This window comes from Ovis canadensis, chromosome 2 (genome assembly GCF_042477335.2).
Source record: "Ovis canadensis isolate MfBH-ARS-UI-01 breed Bighorn chromosome 2, ARS-UI_OviCan_v2, whole genome shotgun sequence".
Taxonomy (NCBI): Eukaryota; Metazoa; Chordata; class Mammalia; order Artiodactyla; family Bovidae; genus Ovis; species Ovis canadensis.
In genome coordinates this window covers 153781180-153799699 of record NC_091246.1, presented here as the reverse complement: position 1 = coordinate 153799699, position 18520 = coordinate 153781180, and the positions used below count along the sequence as shown (strand labels likewise).

Below are 18520 nucleotides of genomic sequence, written 5' to 3'. Positions count from 1 at the left end.
GGAGGTTGGTAGGCTTTAGTCCTTGTGGTGGCAAAGAGTTGGATGCAACTTACTGACTGAGCATGCATTGGTACATTGCTGTTATAATTTTTAGTCTTACTTGTTATAAAGTCTGTAGTTTATTTTTATTATTTTAGATTGAGTAGTCTTTTACTGTACTAAAATATTTGTTAACAAAATTTGCCAATTTAATGATTCTTAAGTGTACAGTTCAGACATTAGGCACATTCACACTGTTGTGCACTTAACACCCCCATTCTACTCCAGAACTTTTTCATCTTCCCATGCAGAAACATACAGAAAAAGAGGGCTTCCCTGGTGACTCAGACAGTGAAGAATCTGCCTGCAATGTGGGATCTCTGGACCAGGAAGATCCCCTGGAGCAGGAAATGGCAACCCACTCCAGTATTTTTGCTTGGAGAATTCCATGGGCAGACAGTACAGTCCACGGGGTTACAAAGAGTTGGACACGACTGAGCAACTAACACACACACATACATACAGAAACTCTGTATCTCTTACTAAGCAATAATTCATCATTCCCTTCTCTTCCAACCCCTGACAACCACCATTTTACTTTCTGTTTCTACTCTCGGTGCCTCATATAAGTGGAATCAGACAAAGGTCCATCTTGTCAAGGCTATGGTTTTTCCAGTGGTCATGTATGGATGTGAGAGTCGGACCATAAAGAAAGCTGAGCGCTGAAGAATTGATGCTTTTGAACTGTGGTGTTGGGGAAGACTCTTGAGAGTCCCTTGGACTGCAAGGAGATCCAACCTGTCCATCCTAAAGGAAATCAGTCTTGGGTGTTCATTGGAAGGTCTGATGTTGAAGCTGAAACTCCAGTACTTTGGCCACCTCATGCGAAGAGCTGACTCATTGAAAAAGACCCTGATGCTGGGAAAGATTGAGGGCAGGAGGAGACGGGGATGACAGAGGATGAGATGGTTGGATGGCATCATTGACTCAATGGACATGAGTTTGGGTGGGTTCTAGGAGTTGGTGATGGACAGGGAGGCCTGGCGTGCTGTGGTTCATGGGGTCACAAAGAGTCAGACACGACTGAGTGACTGAACTGAACTGAACTGATATAGTATTTGCCCTTTTGTGACTGGCTTGTTTTGTTTAGCCTAATATCTTCAGGGTTCATCCATGTTGTACCATGTGTCAGAATTTCCTTCCTTTTTAAGGCTGAATAATATTCCGTGTATGATATACCATGTTTTGTTTATTCATCTGCTGTTGGATGTTTGGGTTGTTTAAACCTTTTGACTATTGTGAATAATGCTGCTGTGAACATTGGTGTACAAATACCTGTTCTAATCAATGAGTTTAATTCTTTTGGGTATATACCCAGAAGTGGTGTTGCTGGATTAGTTAATTAATTAATTCTGTTTTTAAGTGTTTGAGGAACTGCTGTAGTATTTTTCACAGCAGTGTATTGTCTTTTAAAGAGATTTAAATAAGAAGAAAAAAAATCATATGTTTACATATGTCCTTATAGTTTTCTGTGTTCTGTCTTTTGTGTGGATGTATATTTTATCTGGTATTTTCTGTTTGCCTGAAGGACTTAATATGTTTTGTAATGCAGGTCTGCTGCCCACTAACAAAAAAAAAAAAAAAAAGGACTGTTTTTCTTTTAATATTGAGCTGTTAAAGTTCTTTACATATTGTGGACAGAAGCCTCCTTATATGATTTGCAAATATTTTCTTCCAGTCTATAGGTTCTCTTTTCACTTTTAAAAATTTAATTTCTTTATTTTAATTGGGGGCTAATTACTTTACCATATTTTGGTGGTTTTTGGCATACACTGACGTGGACCAGCCACAGGTGCACATGTGTCCCCCCATCCTGAAGCCACCTCCGTCCGCACCCCATCCCTCTGGGTTGTCCCAGAGCACTGGCTTTCAGTGCTCCACTTCATGCATTGAACTTGCACTGGCCACCTATTTCACATATGGGAATATGCATGTTTCAGTGCTATTCTCGCAAATCATCCCAGCCTCGCCTTGTCCCACAGAGTCCAAAAGTCTGTTCTTTACATCTGTGTCTCTTCTGCTGTCTCGCGTATAGGGTTATTGTTACCATCTTTCTAAATTCCATATATATGTGTTAGTATACCCTATTGGTGTTTCTCTTACTTCACTCTGTATAATAGGCTCCAGTTTCATCCATCTCATTAGAATTGACTCAAATGCATTCTTTTTTATACCTGAGTAATATTCCATTTTGTGTATGTACCACAACTTATTTACCCATTCATCTGTCAATGGATATCTAGGTTGCTTCCATGTCCTAGCTATTGTAAACAGTGCTTCAATGAATATTGGGGTACATATGTGTCTTTCAGTTCTGGTTTCCTTGGTGGTATGCCCAGCAGTGGGATTGCTGGGTCATATGGCAGTTCTGTTTCTAGTTTTTAAAGGAATCTCTACACTGTTCTCCATAGTGACTGTACTAGTTTGCATTCCCACCAACAATGTAAGAGGGTTCCCTGTTCTCTGCACCCTCTCCAGCATTTATTGTTTGTAGACTTTGATGGCAGCCATTCTGACCGGCATGAGATGATACTTCTTTGTGGTTTTGATTTGCATTTCTCTGATAATGAGTGATGTTGAGCATCTCTTCATGTGTCTGTTAACCATCTGTATGTCTTTGGAGAAATGCCTGTTTAGTTCTTTGGCCCGCTTTTTGATTAGGTCGTTTATTTTTCTGGTATCGAGTGGCATGATCTGCTTGTATATTTTGGAGATTAATTGTCAGTTGTTTCATTTGCTATTATTTTCTCCGATTCTTATGGCTACCTTTCACCTTGCTTATAGTTTCCTTCATTGTGCAAAAGCTTTTAAATCTAATTGGGTCCCATTTGTTTATTTTTGTTTTTTATTTCCATTACTCTGGAAGGTGGGTCCTAGAGGATCTTACAGTGATTTATGTCAGAGAGAGTTCTGCCTATGTTTTCCTATAAGAGTTTTACAGTTTCTGGTCTTTTCACTTTCTTGATGATGATCAGTCTTCTTTTATGACCTGTGCTTTTTTTTTTTTTTCCCCTTTGGCTGCACTGTGTGGTATGCGAGATCTTAGTTCTCAGACCAGGGATCTAACCTGTGACCCTTAGAGTGGAAGCCAGGCAAGTCCTGTGACTTGTGCTTTGATGTTGTATTGAAAAATCAGTGTTTAGCCAGAGTTCATGAAGATTTACTCCTCTGTTTTCTTCTAAGAGCTTTATGATTTTAACTCTTACATTTAGTTCTGTGATCCACTTTGTGGGTGATGTGAGGTGGGGATCTTGCTTTTTCATGTAGATGTCTAGTTGTCTCAACACCATCTTTTGAAAAGACTTTCCCTGTTGAGTTGTCTTGGCTCCTTTATCAAAGATTTATTGATCATAAATGTTAGAATTTATTTCTGAACTTTCAAATCTATTTCATTGTCTCTGTATCTCTCCCTATTCTGCAATACTTTATAGATTTTTCTTATCGCTTGTTTTTAGTTGTGATGGGTAGTGATGTAGGTTTCTTCATATTTCTTGTGCTTAATGTTTTGCTGAGCTTCCCGTATCTGTAGGTTTATTTTTTTCTCCAAGTTTCAACAAAGTTTGAAATTTTTTAAAAATATTTTCTCTGTTCTACTATCTTTCCCACCCTTTCAAGAATCATAGTGACGTGTATATTTTTGTTTTTGTAGTAGTCCCATTGTTTTTGATGGCTCTGTTAATTTTATTTCCAATTCTTTGGTTTCATTTTCTATTGCTGTGTCTTCAAATTCACTCATTTTTTTACCCCCTGTGCAATGTCTGATCTTCCATTAATCCTATCCAATATATTTTTCATCTTACAGCTTTTTTTTTTTTCACTTTTTGACCATCTGTGGACACCCTAAAAATAAAGCTCCCCAAGTGTCTCTAGATTCACTGCATACTTTATCCTGTTGCCACTGATGAATTGTGGCATTCATTAGAAGAAGTTTGATTTGGGTCGTTTTTAGGTCTTTCATGTCTCTACTTAACTTTTTGACAGTTATAATAAGATTACTTTTATTCTAGATTGGTTTTAATTAAATTGATTTATCTCCTAATTGTGCATGCCTGGTAATTTTTTTAACTAGGGCCTGAACTTGTGAGTTTTGCCTTGTATGTTGGCTGGTTTTTATTCTTATGAAATATTCTTGATATTTGTTATGGGATGCAGTTAAATTATTTGGAAGCTGTTTGATTCTTTCTAGTTTTGCTTTTATAACTTGTTAGGTGAGACTGGAGCAGTGCTTAGTCCTAGACTCGTGTTTTTCCACTATTGAGGCAGGACCTTTCTGTCTAATCAATGCCTTGTGCATTCTGATGTTTTTCTGTTTGGCTGACGGGAATGAGCGTTATCACCAGTGCTGTGTGAGAGGTAGGTCCTCCTCTCTCTGATCTTTTTGCTCTTCTTTCCCCGCCCTTTCCCCGCCCTCATGCGGTGTCCTCCTACACTTGAACTGATCAGTACTCAGTTGATTATTCAAGGAGGAGCCTCAGAAGATCCCAAGGTTTTTTTCTCTTTGTGGCTATTTTCTCTCTGGTACCCTTTGACGATAACTCTTGCTGCTTTGGTCTCCCAGTAATCTCAGCTCTTAACATCTCAGTTCAGCGATTTCAGTAGACTACCTGGTTTCCTTCCCCCTGCACTGCAGCTTGGAAACTCTCAAAGCAACAAACTAGGGTAGTAGCAGGGTTTACCTCCTTTGTTTTCCAAGTTCTCAGAGCTCACCGTCTTTTGTTGCCTCATCAACAATATCTTACAAGCTTTTCTTTTATATAGTTTTGTCTATTTTTTATTTCTTTCTGTTAGGAATGTAAATATAGTCCTTTATTACTCTCTCTTGAACGTAAGCAGATGCCTCTTTTATTTACTTTTTAATAAGAAAAATGTTGTGGGACTGGAGATTCTGGAGGGGGTTCTCCTTTCTACTGGAACTTTAAAGAGATCAGTATTAGAATTGTACTTAGATTTTAAGAAAATATTCTGACAGTGAATAATAATTGAAATCAAATTAACAGAAAGTGCTATTCTTTCTTAGCTTTCAGAGGTACTAAATAAACAAGGTTATTGCTTTTTGAACACATAAAATTAAATGTGTAGGGCAGAATTTCTTAAATATGATAGCATGAATACTAGAGGGACAGTGATAAATTTACATTGAAACTTAAAATTTTTTTCCCTTTATGATATGATAAAATAAGTAGATAATATTAAGTAGTTAATATTTGTGGAACACTTATATGTGCCAGGCACTGTTCTAAGTATTTTAAATATATTAACTCATTCAGTCTTTTCAGCGATTATATGAAGTTGGGTTATTGTTACAATCTTCATTTTTTTTTTTCAGATAAAACTGAGGCATGAAGAAATGTAAAAAGCAAAGTGGTGAGCCACAGATTGGGAAAGATATATATATCTAACGTATAATGGACAAAACACTAGTCATGAATATATGTATTTTGTTTCTATAAATCAGTAAGAAAACGATATTTTTAAATGGGCAAAAGATAGGAATATTAGAAGAAAGAACACAAATGGTTTATAAACCATTTGTATAAGCTAGTAGTAGTGTACAGCCGTCTTGTGCATTTTGGTAAAGTCTAGTAATGGTAAAGATTTGCTTACCCTGCATCTTGAGAGATCTTTTCCTAATTATAGTCCCCAGGGAAAGTGTCCCATGTGGATGCAGGGACATTCGTAACAGCATTGTTTGTAACCCCTTGGTACTCCTTTCTTAAAGGTCTGGGTCATAAATATTTTAACTTGTGGACCAAATGGTTTCTGTTGCAACCACTCAGTTTCATCCTGCCATTGTAGTGTTAAAGCAGCCATACATAATACAAAATGAATGTGCCTGGCTATATTCCAACAAAACTTCATTTTCAAAAACAGTCAGCTGGCTCTTCCACAGGCCCCAGTTTGCTGATCTGTAGTTTATAATATCAGAAAAATTGAAAACAACCTAATTGTCCATCAGGAGGAAAATACATAACTTTGCTTAACAGTGGGGCTTTTGTAAAGTCAGTGATCTTCACATATCTGCATGATTAATCCATATTAACATACTAGAGGAAAAGGCAAGTAGAGGAATAAATATGTTCTAAGTTTTAATGTATAATTTTAAAACATGCAAATATTATAATATTGTATATTATCTGTATCTGCTTACATAGTGAAAGTATGAGGAAATGCATGATAATCACCAAAAATTAGAATAGTGGCTACAACAGAGGTTAAGGAGAGGGTGCCGTCAGTCAGGAGGATGATGCAGAAGCTTCAGCCTAACTTTCAGTGATGTATTATTCCATAAGCTGTTTAGTGAGTGTACTACAGTCTTCTGTGACTCCTCAATCAGTTTTAAAAGGAACTAACAGTGGTTAGAAAAAAACAGTAGTGTGCTCTGTGGATAGCTGTCACTTTGCTGTCATCCCCTCTCAGCTGCTCGCCTCACTGCCTCACTGGCCTGTCTTTTGCCTAGGGAGGCAGCTTTCTACTCTTAGGCCTAAAGCAGATTTAGTTCCCTAAATAATAGTAAGCCTTGTGTCCAGTCTGCGGCCTAATTGGTCATCTATCTCAGTTTCTTAGTCTCTTTCTAAGTATGTTTTGTTGTTCAGTTGCTAGGTCGTGTCCAGCTCTTTCGACCTCGTGACCTTCTACAAGCCAGGCTTCCCTGTCTTTCACTGTCTCTCAGTTTGCTCAAATTCATGTCCATTGAGTTGTTAGCTTCCTTTTCTCTAGCCTCTCATTTATTCGGCCTTGTGGATACACTTCTCCCGAGAGACGGGATCTACTCTTACTGGAGACCACACAAGCATAGGATCGCCTTTGGCATTTTCATGTCTGCTTGGCTCACAGAGGCATCAGAACGCCTTTCTTGGCATGTTTGTGGGTGAGATAGTGATCAAAAAAATGAAAACCGAAACTGCATTTATTTATAAAGAGATTGAGGAGTTATTTATTGAGCATCTTTTTGTATGTACAGGATACTGTTTCTCTAGTGTGGAATTCTCTGTTATGATAGTAGCCTTTTCTATTAGGTAGTCTGTCAACAACCAATAGCAGTATGCAGAGTACTGACCCAGTGCTGCACAAAGTTACAAACAAGTGAATCCCAAGCCCTTACACAGTGTTTTGCTTAATGGGGACGTCATAACACAATGAGAAGAGTGTGTAGCAGGGAAAATCTAGTGGCTCTAAGGAGTGTGGCTCTGGGTATGCTTGGTGAGTCCAGTGTCAGCAACTGAGTCCACCAACAGGGCCATGTGCACAATGTGCTCAGAACTATATTTTCTTACCTGAAGTAAAAAGCATATTTGTCCTTTAATGAATGATTATTTTAACATTTAGAGAAAGACATTTCAATGTAGATGCTGATTTCCAATAAGAATAAAAATATGATTTGTGTATCATTAAGATATAAATTTCATGTGTGCTTTTTTTTTTAATAAGAGGAAACTGAGTGGCCATTTGGCAAGAGCACTTTATTACTTAATTGAAGACAAAGAGGTAACAGTTCATTTTGAAAAAGCTATTGGTGTGTGTAATACTATAAAGTTGCCTCTGGCTTAAGCTACACAGAACAAATGAAATGGGGGAGAGTTAGAATATGGACTTAGAACAGAAACTACTTGTTACTTGGGAATAGAGTTGTCGTAGTTCACAAAGAAAAATACTGGATGCCCAGTTAAGTTTGAATTTCAGGTAAACAGTAAATATTTTAAAAATTTAAGTATGTCCTAAATATTGCATGGGATGTACATATTAAAAAGTATTCATTTATCTAAATCCAGATTTAACTAATAGTTTATTTTGCAGCTCTACTTGAGTATGAATTTCAGTGGCTTATACTGAGAAGAAAACCAGTCCCACTGAGACTAAAATGTTAGGATGCTTAATTTTCAGTGAATAACTGATTGCTGTAATGGCTTTTGGTAGTCTTATATTGTTGTTCTTTGGCCAGGGTGTAACCTGCCATGTAGACAGACTACATACATATAGTGTTACTATAGCTGCATTGGTTTGAATTTCCACTTTGTATAGTAATATCAGGTCTTGATTAAACAAGGTAATAGGAAGGGAAGAAGATCTCAAATAATTTCTAATAAGAATAAAAACAAAATTAGTTAAAGGGGAGATATAGATGGATTTTATGTCCATGTAATGTTTATAGTTATCACCAGAGTGCTATTATGTGGGTGGTAAGAGACAGTCAGATTCTGGAGAGTTGGGATGTGGCCTGAGGTTTATTTACTTGTGTAATTGTCCTGTCTCCTACCTCCATTTTAAAGACTAGCACAGCATGGAATTGGTTCATCATATATCTAGCGCCTGTCATAGTTCCTAGCACACAGAGTTTTACAAGTCCTTTTTTTTCCCCTCTCCTATTCACTCAGACAAGTTTTTTGAATTCCCTCTCCTCTGTATGTATGGTGCTTTTTCTTCTATATCTTCCCTTGGTCTTTTTCTTCTTTCATTAGATAAGATAAATCACATATTTGAAAAAATATAGAACAGGATATACCCAAACAGGCAAGGTTATTAGTATTCTGTGTTAACACCTCTAGAGCCTGGCTCTTATGAACTGCTTAGTGGCTCTAACAGCTGATCACAGTAGCATCCATTTAACCCTCGGCTCCTCTGATCAGTGATCCAGCTAATCACAGTCTTGAACTGTCTTCTCTTCCAGGGGTACCCATGCTTGGATATCACACAGTCAACTTTTTATAAATACTTACTGAAAAAAAATTTTATTTGGAGAGCTTGATATGTTAAACAGAAATAGCCCTTGGCCTCAAGATTGAGTCAGATAGAATATTTGTGCAAATTCCATAAACCAAAGAGATACTACATAGTACTTAACTGTATGACAGCATTTTGTATGGAAAGCACATCGTCTTCTCTCTTGTCTTAACAACTGTGTCTTTTAAGCATATCAGAGAACTCCAAATTGATATGTATTCTGAAGTGCTGAACATTTTTCATAAAAGGCAAAAATGTGGATAAGAAAAGGCACTTCTTTTTAAAAATGGTCTTTGAAAAAAGTCATATCCTCAGTAAAATACCCATTGAAATGGAAGCAGTATTAACTCATGTTTGGCTGCGTAAGAATCCATTTGTTGTTCAGTTGCTGAGTTGTGTCTGACTCTGAGACCCTGTGGATTGCAGCATGCCAGGCTTCCCTGTCCTTCACTATCTCCTGGAGTTTTCTCAGACTCATGTCCATTGAGTCATTGATACCATCCAACCATTTCATCCTCTGTCTCGCCCTTCTCTTGTCCTCAGATCTTTCCCCGCATCAGTGTATTTTCCAGTGAGTTGGCTCTTCATATTAGGTGGCCAAAGTCTTGGAGCTTCGGCTTCAGCATCAGCCTTTTTCAATGAATATTCAGGGTTGATTTCCTTTAGGATTGACTGGTTTGATCTTCAGCCCACTTTATTTTTTAAAAAAGTTTTGAATGGTAATGTGCAGGATAATGGCTTTTTTGTGTTTCTGTGCCTTTAAATGTGTTATTTTCTTTCCTTGGAAGGCCTTTCCTTGCCACTCTTCTCCTTTTTGTTTTGCTTGGATAAGTTCTACATATTTTTCAGTTCTTAGCATAAGGGAAGATTGTATCAAGGACATAACTCTGACTTCTGTGTCCACTATATATGCTTGTGTGGTGCTTTTATAGTTTTTCTTGCTTGCCTTCTGGTTTGTAAACCTATTCAGGGCATCCGTGTGTGTGTGCTAAGTCACTTCAGTTGAGTCCCACTCTTTGTGACCCTATGGACTGTAGCCCACCAAGCTATTCTGTCCATGGGATTCTCCAGGCAAGAATACTGGAATGGGTTGCCATGCCCTTCTCCAAGGGATCTTCTTGACCCAGGGATTGAACTTGCATTGATCTCTGACTTCTGTATCCACAATACATGCTTTTGTGGTGCTTTTTTAGTTTTTCTTGCCTGCCTTCTGGTTTGTAAACCTTTTAAGGGCAGGGACCTGTTTACCTTTGTATAACCAGTACATGGCATTGGGCTCTCAGGTCTGTGGTGGCTGAGTAAATAAATAAAACATGCACTCTGTATGTGTGTATAACATTCCATACATGACTTTGCATACTATAGAAGATGAGCAGCTACTTAATTATGAATGCTTCCCAAAATAACCAGTTTGTTTGTGGCTGTCTATATTTTACATGTTTTGTAATTTAAATACATAAATAGTTGAATAGTATAAAAGGAAAAAGGGCCATTAGCGCTTATAAAAGCTTTAAAGTCAAAGCCAATTGTAGGGTCTGTTTTGGAACAGTTCTAATACCTTAATGCTCTGTTGTAGGACTTTTGAGATTCTTCTTGATTCTGGGACCCTATGTCCAGTTATAAAAGATAGCATGTTTTAGCCACTCCTAAACATGTGAAGTTATAGCTTCTGAAATCATGCCATAAAAGGAATTTTGGCTTTTTGGCAACCAGTCATCAGGATATGCTTTGACAGTGCACCCTATCAAAATAATGAAACTTAATTACAAAGGTGTTTAGCTCATATATGTTTCAAAACATTTTCATAATAGGGATTCTTGTATGGTCATTGTGGAAATTAAAAGTTTAACTAAGCAGTTCTCTATGAATTTTGCTTCTTTATAACAGAGGTAGTTAAGCATTGTACTTGTTCCTTCCTCATTGCTATGGGGCAGAGTGAAAGTCACCCAGAATGGGAGACAGTTGGTCCCTGTTCTAATAAGACAAATTTCATAAATGGCTAAAGTGGTTGGTGCTTATGGCATATTTTACACACACTTTTTTAAGTAGGTGAAAACTGTTTCAAAGTGAGTATCAGGAGTGGTCTTAAAGAGAAATGTCACAGTTGGGTATTATTCGCTAGGCCACCAGTCCCTGTGTTCCTTGATAAGGTGTGTTTATAAACAAATAACGGTGTTATCTTCCCTTTTCCCCGACTGCTACCTTGCCTCACCCCACTGCCTGTTCCCCACTGAAATTTTCATATTCTCAAAATATTGACTCCAGTATAGTTCCTTAGGTTTTCTATATTGGAGGAGCTCAGTGGACCTAAGGGAAAATGTCAGTTTCCAGAGAGGCAGGAACTGAGTTTGTCAATGATGAAAAGACTTGAAAGAAGGAGATGAATGATAAAAGGGAGGAAAAGAATAAATATTAGGGTATAGGAATATAGCATGTATAATTCTCATTTTTTGACATCTTCACACCATTAAGTTGCCTACTATTATCTCAACCCTTGCTGATCAAGTTTTTAGTTAAGTGTATTGTTGGTTAAGAGTTACTTGAGAGCTCCACTGTACAACAGTAGATGAAATTATGTCTCTTTTGTCATGCTGGTAATTTTTTATTGATTTATCACAAGTCATAGTTTAGGCATTATAGATTTACTAGTGTTTAGTTCTTACTCTGATAATATTTTTATTGAGGAAAATACCTCCAAGATTGTTCAGTGGTGAAAGATGTAGCATATGTGTGTTAATTTTTTAATCATAATATTTAGAATATTATTTATGTAATTGAGTTTTAAATGGCTATAATGCTTATTATATGGGAATATTAGTATTTATACATATGGCATTTCAAAAGCAATGCATCATTATTTTAACATTCCTATTCTTATTCTTCTTTCCTTCTTTTTGTCTTTTTTTTTTTTTTTTAAAGAATTAATGTGCCATCTGGAAACCTCTGAGATCATGCCATAAAAGGAATTTTGGCTTTTTGGCAACCAGTCATCAGGATATGCTTTGACTCTGCACCTTATCAGAATAATGAAACTTAATTAGAAAGGTGTTTAACTTATATCTGTTTCAAAACATTTTCGTAATGGAGATTCTTGTATGAACATTGTGGAAATTAAAAAATTATTACTACTCTGTCCCAAGTTATTATTATGAGATAGCCCATGTATCTTAAACAGAATTGTAAATCAAAGCCCTATGTGACTAAATGGTTCTGAGCTAATTTTAAACGCTATATCCTGTATCTTTTTTCAGTGTTAAAATAAGCAAATATGTTTAGTTTATATGTTTTTCAGAGAGGAGCGTTGCAATATTACAATGCAATTAACTTGCTCTGTTCTTCTCTTCTGAATAATGTAGACATTGGAACTGTCAGCCAAAGGACCTTTTTTTGGAACATTTTTTTTTTAACTCTAAAAAGTAACAAGTTTTTAAAATTAATTGAGAGAAAACAGCTGAAAGCATGCATTGAAAGGGTTAAGTCGACATGAAAGAATTCATTTCCACTTTAATGACCTAGCCTTGCTGGGTTAGGACTATGGGGAACATGCTTCTGACTTGTACTCCTATTGCCAATTAACACCTCCTATAACAGGTTGCCTCAGCTAGTCATTGAAGCTCAGGCAGTAGAAATAGTTTACATGCAGCTTGTTTTTCACACTAGTTGTTTAATACTCACAAAATTAAAGTATTAAAAGGTTCTTTCTTACCTTGCTCGGTAAGAGATAAATAGTACAGTGGTAGTTATTTGTATATGTTTAAATTTTCTTCGTTTCTGTTCAGGTACCCCCTGCCTAGGGGTTTTTAACTGAGGAAACTGAAGATGGTGGTTTCAAAGGGCTGTATTGCAATGCCAGAAATTAAGAATTATTTCCTGTCAGCTATTTAATATATGCTTAGGTTTTATTTTATTTTTTAGAATAGTCACCTTCATTTGTTAAAAAATGTTTTTGTTGTTGTTGAAAAACATTTTAACAGACTTCAAAGATAATTCTATAATGCAGGACCAAATATATACTTTAAAATAGCCATTATAAAAATAAATCCATATAATATTTTAATCCTAAAACAGCTTTTAAATAAGTCTAGAAATGTTTTACATCATTGCCCAAGGTAACTTATATTTTTAGATGTTTTTGGACTGTTGCAATTCAGTGATGTTACTTATTTTACATTTCTTTTTAAGTGACACTTTGATTCATGTTTAATCAGCAGGTATTTTAATAACATTATAGAATTGGCTAAATAATTGATACCAGTTCACACTAAGAGAAAGGTGGAGTAATATAACTAAGAGTGTTAACAAATTTGTTAAAAGGCCTGAGTAGGTAACACTTTGAAGTGTTAGTTTTTATCCTGTTATAATGGTAAATGCCTATTTTTTTTTTTAAGCACTTAGTCAACAAGGGCTGCCCAAGGAAAAGTCATGGCTTTTTATGCTGGATCAGATTTTAACCTTCTAATGAAGGCAGGTGGGAAAGTCCCACAAAAACAACTCATGTCTCTTTTAATTTAACCACATTTAAAATTTGTGGACCTGGATGACGGTTTGTTTTACTAAATGTACCATATCAAAACAGATCAAAATGTAACATTAAAATTCAGTTGTACAGAGTTTGATGCCCTTGTGGAGTTCCTGATAGGTATTGTATCACTGGTCAGGTAGATCTTCATGTATGTATAAAAGGTCAGTCACACTATTTGTGCCTGTGGCTTACCTGTTTTACCTTGCAATTCTGTTAGATAGCTGACTTATACTCTTAGTCAGTTTAAAGGTGTGAATTCACCCTGCCTCATTCTAAACAAACTTAACTATAAGAAGTCAGGTGGGATGAGGAGGAAGATGGGAGGAAGGTTCAGGAGGGAGGGAACATGGGTGTCCCTACAGCTGATTCTTGTTGATGTATGACAGAAAACCACAAAATTCTGTAAAGCAAATGTCCTTCAATTAAAAAAATGAAGTGGCAAAAAAAGAGTCAGGCTTACTTAAAGTGATTTTAATGTTGTGCCTGTAGGATTTGAGTATTATGGATTTATACAGCAAAAGCAATTATTCCAATTTCTTATTTGTATGATTGAAAGTGAAAGTCACTGTCACGTCTGACTGTTTGCAGCCCCATGGACTATACAGTCCATAGAATTCTCCAGGCCAGAATACTGCAATGGGTAGCCTTTCCCTTCTCCAGGGGATCTTCCCAACCCAGAGATTGAACCTAGGTCTCCCACATTGCAGGTGGATTCTTTAAACCAGCTGAGCCACAAGGGAAGCCCTATTTGTATGAGGGGTATGTGCATTTTAGTTCCATGTCTTTTTATAGCAGTATGTGACTAAATCATTCTCTAGTTTTTTGCCAGTTTTCAAATTGTTAGCATCCATTTAAGTTTTAACAATAGACTATAAGGTTGTAGAATATTCAGATATTTCTTATTTTGCTTATCTGTTGTGAATTATGTATGTATTTGTTGTGTGAAGTACAGACCAATTTAGTTTTTTTTCTTTTGCTTAATACCACTTTAGTTATTAAAATGCCTTTAGTAATTCTAATAGTTTTTTAAAGCATCTTGAAGTTTGTTATATCATATTCAATCTTTAAAAAATAATGACTTTCTGTACTTGTTTATTATGGTGGTTAGAGAGTTGTTATAAGGTCAACAGAGTAAAATAGTTCACATACCATCTAAGTTGGCAGTTTTAGAGTTATGCTGTTGATTAAGCACCAGAAAGAAACATTTTCTTCATTGTTTATTTTTGTAATAATAATATCCTAAGCCAATTTTTGAAATTCAAAAAATATTGGGGCCAAGATTTTCATTTGATTTATATCATTGTATCATTTATATCATTTAACATTTTTTTACTTTAGCTAGCATTTTGCCTAATTCTTTATAAACATAATAAATTCTCAGTAAAGTGAAAGATAATTGAAGTAATTTAAATTCTGTACATTTATTCAGATATTTTTCATCCTTTGAATGGAAGATACATAATTTGTCATTATATGCGGTCACTATGATGTTCAGTTGAACGTAAACATAGCCTAACAGGTGATTTAAATCTAACATTAAAGTTTGTATCAGTTTCTGATTGTGAAATCTTTTGTTTCTGACTAAAGTTATAGGGTCGTAAATTCGAGACAGGAGGATGGGGTAAAAGGACTCGGAAACTTTCTGTGGTTGAGGAATGAAAACCATCCTATGTCTCTTTTCCTGGATGGCACTTCCCAATCCCAGAAGTCCCTCTTTGCCCATTACCACTTCATGTGTATTTCTCCTCTTTGAATCCCTGAACTCACACTGTTTTTTCCTTCAGTTATTTAATGCTTGAAATAGAGCTATACCTGGATATCTCTATTTGCCTAGGGTATAGCCATCTAGCACCTCAAGTATCTTGAAAACTTACTTGATATCTCTACTTCTGTAAGAATTGGAGTCCTATTTTGTTGAGTATATTTACTCACTTCTTTAAAATATATTAAAGTAATACTCAAGTAATTTTGTAGGCATATATATGAATAAGGTGATATTACCTTGAATAAGGTGGTATGTTTATGAACTGTGCTTGCTTTATTATTTGTCTACCATTTGTGTAAGGGTTGGTTGCTCAGTTGCGACTGGTTCTTTGCAAGCCCATGGACTGTAGCCCACCAGGCTCCTCTGCCCATGGAGTTTTCCAGGCCAGAATACTGGAGTGGGTTGCCATTTCCTTCTATAGGGGATCTTCTTGATCCAGGGCTTGAACCTGCGTCTCTTGCATTGCAGGCAGATTCATTACCATCTGAGCCACCAGGGAAGCCCTTTGTAATGCTGTGATTAAAAAAACAGCCCTAAATGTTATGTGTGACTTGTTTCTTACAATATGTTTTAATAAAAAGGCATATTTTTGTTTTCATGATAGTGTACATACTGTGTTATAAGTAAATTCAGTAGTGCCTTTTGCTCTGCTAAGCCCCCTGTGTCCATCTAGATTTCAGTAAATAAAGGGGAGCCCAGAGATGTTCCCTGTTCTCAGTGGGCATACTAACTTTCAGGTAGAAAGAACATCTATTTATTCTCAAGACTTGTTTCTGTTTTCTTTAATAAGAAATGGCTCCAGGTGGCAGAGTATTCTAAAATTGTAAACAAAGGAAAAGAACTAAGCCTCCAGAATAAGTAGATTTGGCCATCTGAAAATGGGATGGTATGCTATAGTGGAAAGAACACACTGCCAGAAGTCAAAAATTGCATTTTATTTCTGATAATCTCTGCCAATGTGTGTTTACTCTGTCTTTCCAACTACAATATAAGCTTCTTGAAGCTTTAGTGCTAGACCCATGGTAAATACTTAAATATTATTTGGAACCTGAGCTTGACCTCTGCCTCACATTTGAGAAAATGAGAAATTGTTTCACAGCCTGAAAAGGAAAGTCCAGATTTTCTCTGAGAGGACCATGTGGACCATGGAATGAATTGGAAAACTTCAGGTTAAACAAAGATAAACAGATTTTTTTCCACTCCAGGATTTTTCTTAGACATGAATTTGAGGGGTAGAGTGGATATTCATGATATCCTAGACTTACGTAACTAGGAATGAACTATTATGGATGATATTTTCTTGAAACTGTTTTCCCAAAAATGAATATTTAAAAATATATCTCTGTCATACTGCAGAATAACAAAAGAATTGATAAAACTTGGTGATGTATTGACTATAAGGACCAAAGGAGAGTCAGTGAAAATTTTGCCTAGGTTTCTAGTTTGAGACTTAAGATTAAAATAAGATGGGAAGGTTAGTTTGTAGAGAAACAGTTATAAGTTTGATTTTTGAAGATGTTGAATTTGAGATGGCTCCCTTGGGAAACAGTATGATAATTGGTAGTATACTAAGTTAGAAACAAACCCCCCAAATATTTAATTAGTCATCAAATATTTGAACCCCTCTGTAACATTTTCCCCACTTGAATCAATTATGTTTGAATAACTGGAATTACAGGGAACTCATTAACTGGAACTCTTTAGATAGTTTGGACCAGTAGAAGCTTTTTCTTATATGGAGCCCAAATTCAGTCTCCCCATAAGCTTCATTCCATTTACCTGTAGTTCTACAAACTATGTGGTCTAAGTCAGTGGTTCTCAAGTTTTAGCAGGCATCAGAATCACCTGGAGGGCTTTCTAAAAACCAAGATTTCTGGACTTTCCTCCCAGAATTTCTGATTCAGTAGGAATGTGCATTTATAACAAATTACCAGGTGGTGCTGATGTATCTTGATTTAGGGACTGCACTTTAAGAGCTGTTAGTCTGAACTTTGTCTAACAACTCTTCATATCTTTGAAGATAGCTGTTTTGTACCTTCTCTTTTCCAAGCTTTATCAAGTTCTTTTGGATATTTCCTATATATTATGATATTAAGTCTCTTTTCCATATTGGTAGCACAGATTCTGAGAGTGAAGAACTCTGAAGTGGAATCCCTTACATATAGTCAAAGCCAGTCAAAAAAAGACCTCATCCTTCAGTGTTCTTAAGTACTTTGCATTGTTAAATGTAGAAGCTTGAGTGATTTGCTTGTAATTTACCTCTGTTATCCTGAGCCACCAGGATGGGACAGAACTCTGCCTCCAGTGAATGTACTGAACAGCCATACTCCTTTTTATTAGTTCCTTCAATATTGTAAGTTAAAAGTATTCATTCAATATAGCAGCAGGCTAGGGTAGTTTTAACTTAAAGTAATATTGATAATTAAGATGGCTAGAGTCATCTGAGATCACAGAGAAAGGAGTTTTAAACAGTATTTTTAAATTATTAGTTATTATTTTGTTCTTAGGTTTATCTGCATTATTAAAAGGTTTATCATGAATGTTCTGGTTCATGCCAACATCTCTGTTTATTTACTTAAATAATTTCTAGTAGTGCAAAAGCAGGTTAAAAAGTTGTGCAGTTGTAAGGCTCTTGAGAATTGATGCTTTTGAACTGTAGTGTTGGAGAAGACTCTTGAGAGTCCCTTGGATTGCAAGGAGATCCATTCTGAAGGAGATCAGCCCTGGGATTTCTTTGGAGGGAATGATGCTAAAGTGGAAACTCCAGTACTTTGGCCACCTCCTGCGAAGAGTTGACTCACTGGAAAAGACTCTGATGCTGGGAGGGATTGGGGGCAGCAGGAGAAGGGGACGACCGAGGATGAGATGGCTGGATGGCATCATGGACTCGATGGACATGAGTCTGAGTGAACTCCGGGAGTTGGTAATGGACAGGGCGGCCTGGCGTGCTGCGATTCGTGGGGTCGCAAAGAGTCGGACACGACTGAGCAACTGAACTGAACTAAACTGAAGGCTCTTGATGTACATTGCTCAGTTGCTTTTCCGATAGATTGTACTAATTCACTTTCCCACCAATAGTGCTGAGAGTGTGTCTTTTATCATACCTGCTCCAAAATTGGGCATTGTAAAGCTTGTTTGATAGGAACAACAGGAACAACAATGTCTTAATGTGTTAATTGGCATTTCTTAATTAAAGGAGGTCAACTAGTGAGGTTGAACATTTTTCATATTTATTTCATTATTTCTTATGTAATTAGTTGCTTTATATTCTTTGCCCAATTTTCCAGTAAGATTTTAGTATTTTGTTAACTTGGGTATTGACTTGTTATAAATGTGGCAACTATTTTTTCAAGGTTTTTTCTTTTTTAGTGGAGGCATACCTCATTTTACCTAGTTTCACTTTATTGTCCTTTGCAGATAATTTTTTTTTCCCACAAATTGAGCATTTGTGGTAACCCTTCATTGAGAACGTCTAT

At 36.4% G+C, this 18520-nt stretch overlaps 1 protein-coding gene across 4 annotated transcripts in view; it reads left to right on the top strand.

Moving 5' to 3' along the window:
• PSMD14 (proteasome 26S subunit, non-ATPase 14) overlaps positions 1–18520 on the top strand; it is a 103648-nt gene that overhangs the window by 33940 nt on the left and 51188 nt on the right. The window contains exon 4 of one of the 4 annotated variants that reach the window (XM_069574349.1): positions 5366–5403. The exons of the other annotated variants lie outside the window; for them this stretch is intronic. The gene's annotated coding sequence lies outside the window, so the exon portion shown is untranslated. The remainder of the gene's footprint in view (positions 1–5365; positions 5404–18520) is intronic. 4 annotated transcript variants of the gene reach the window in all.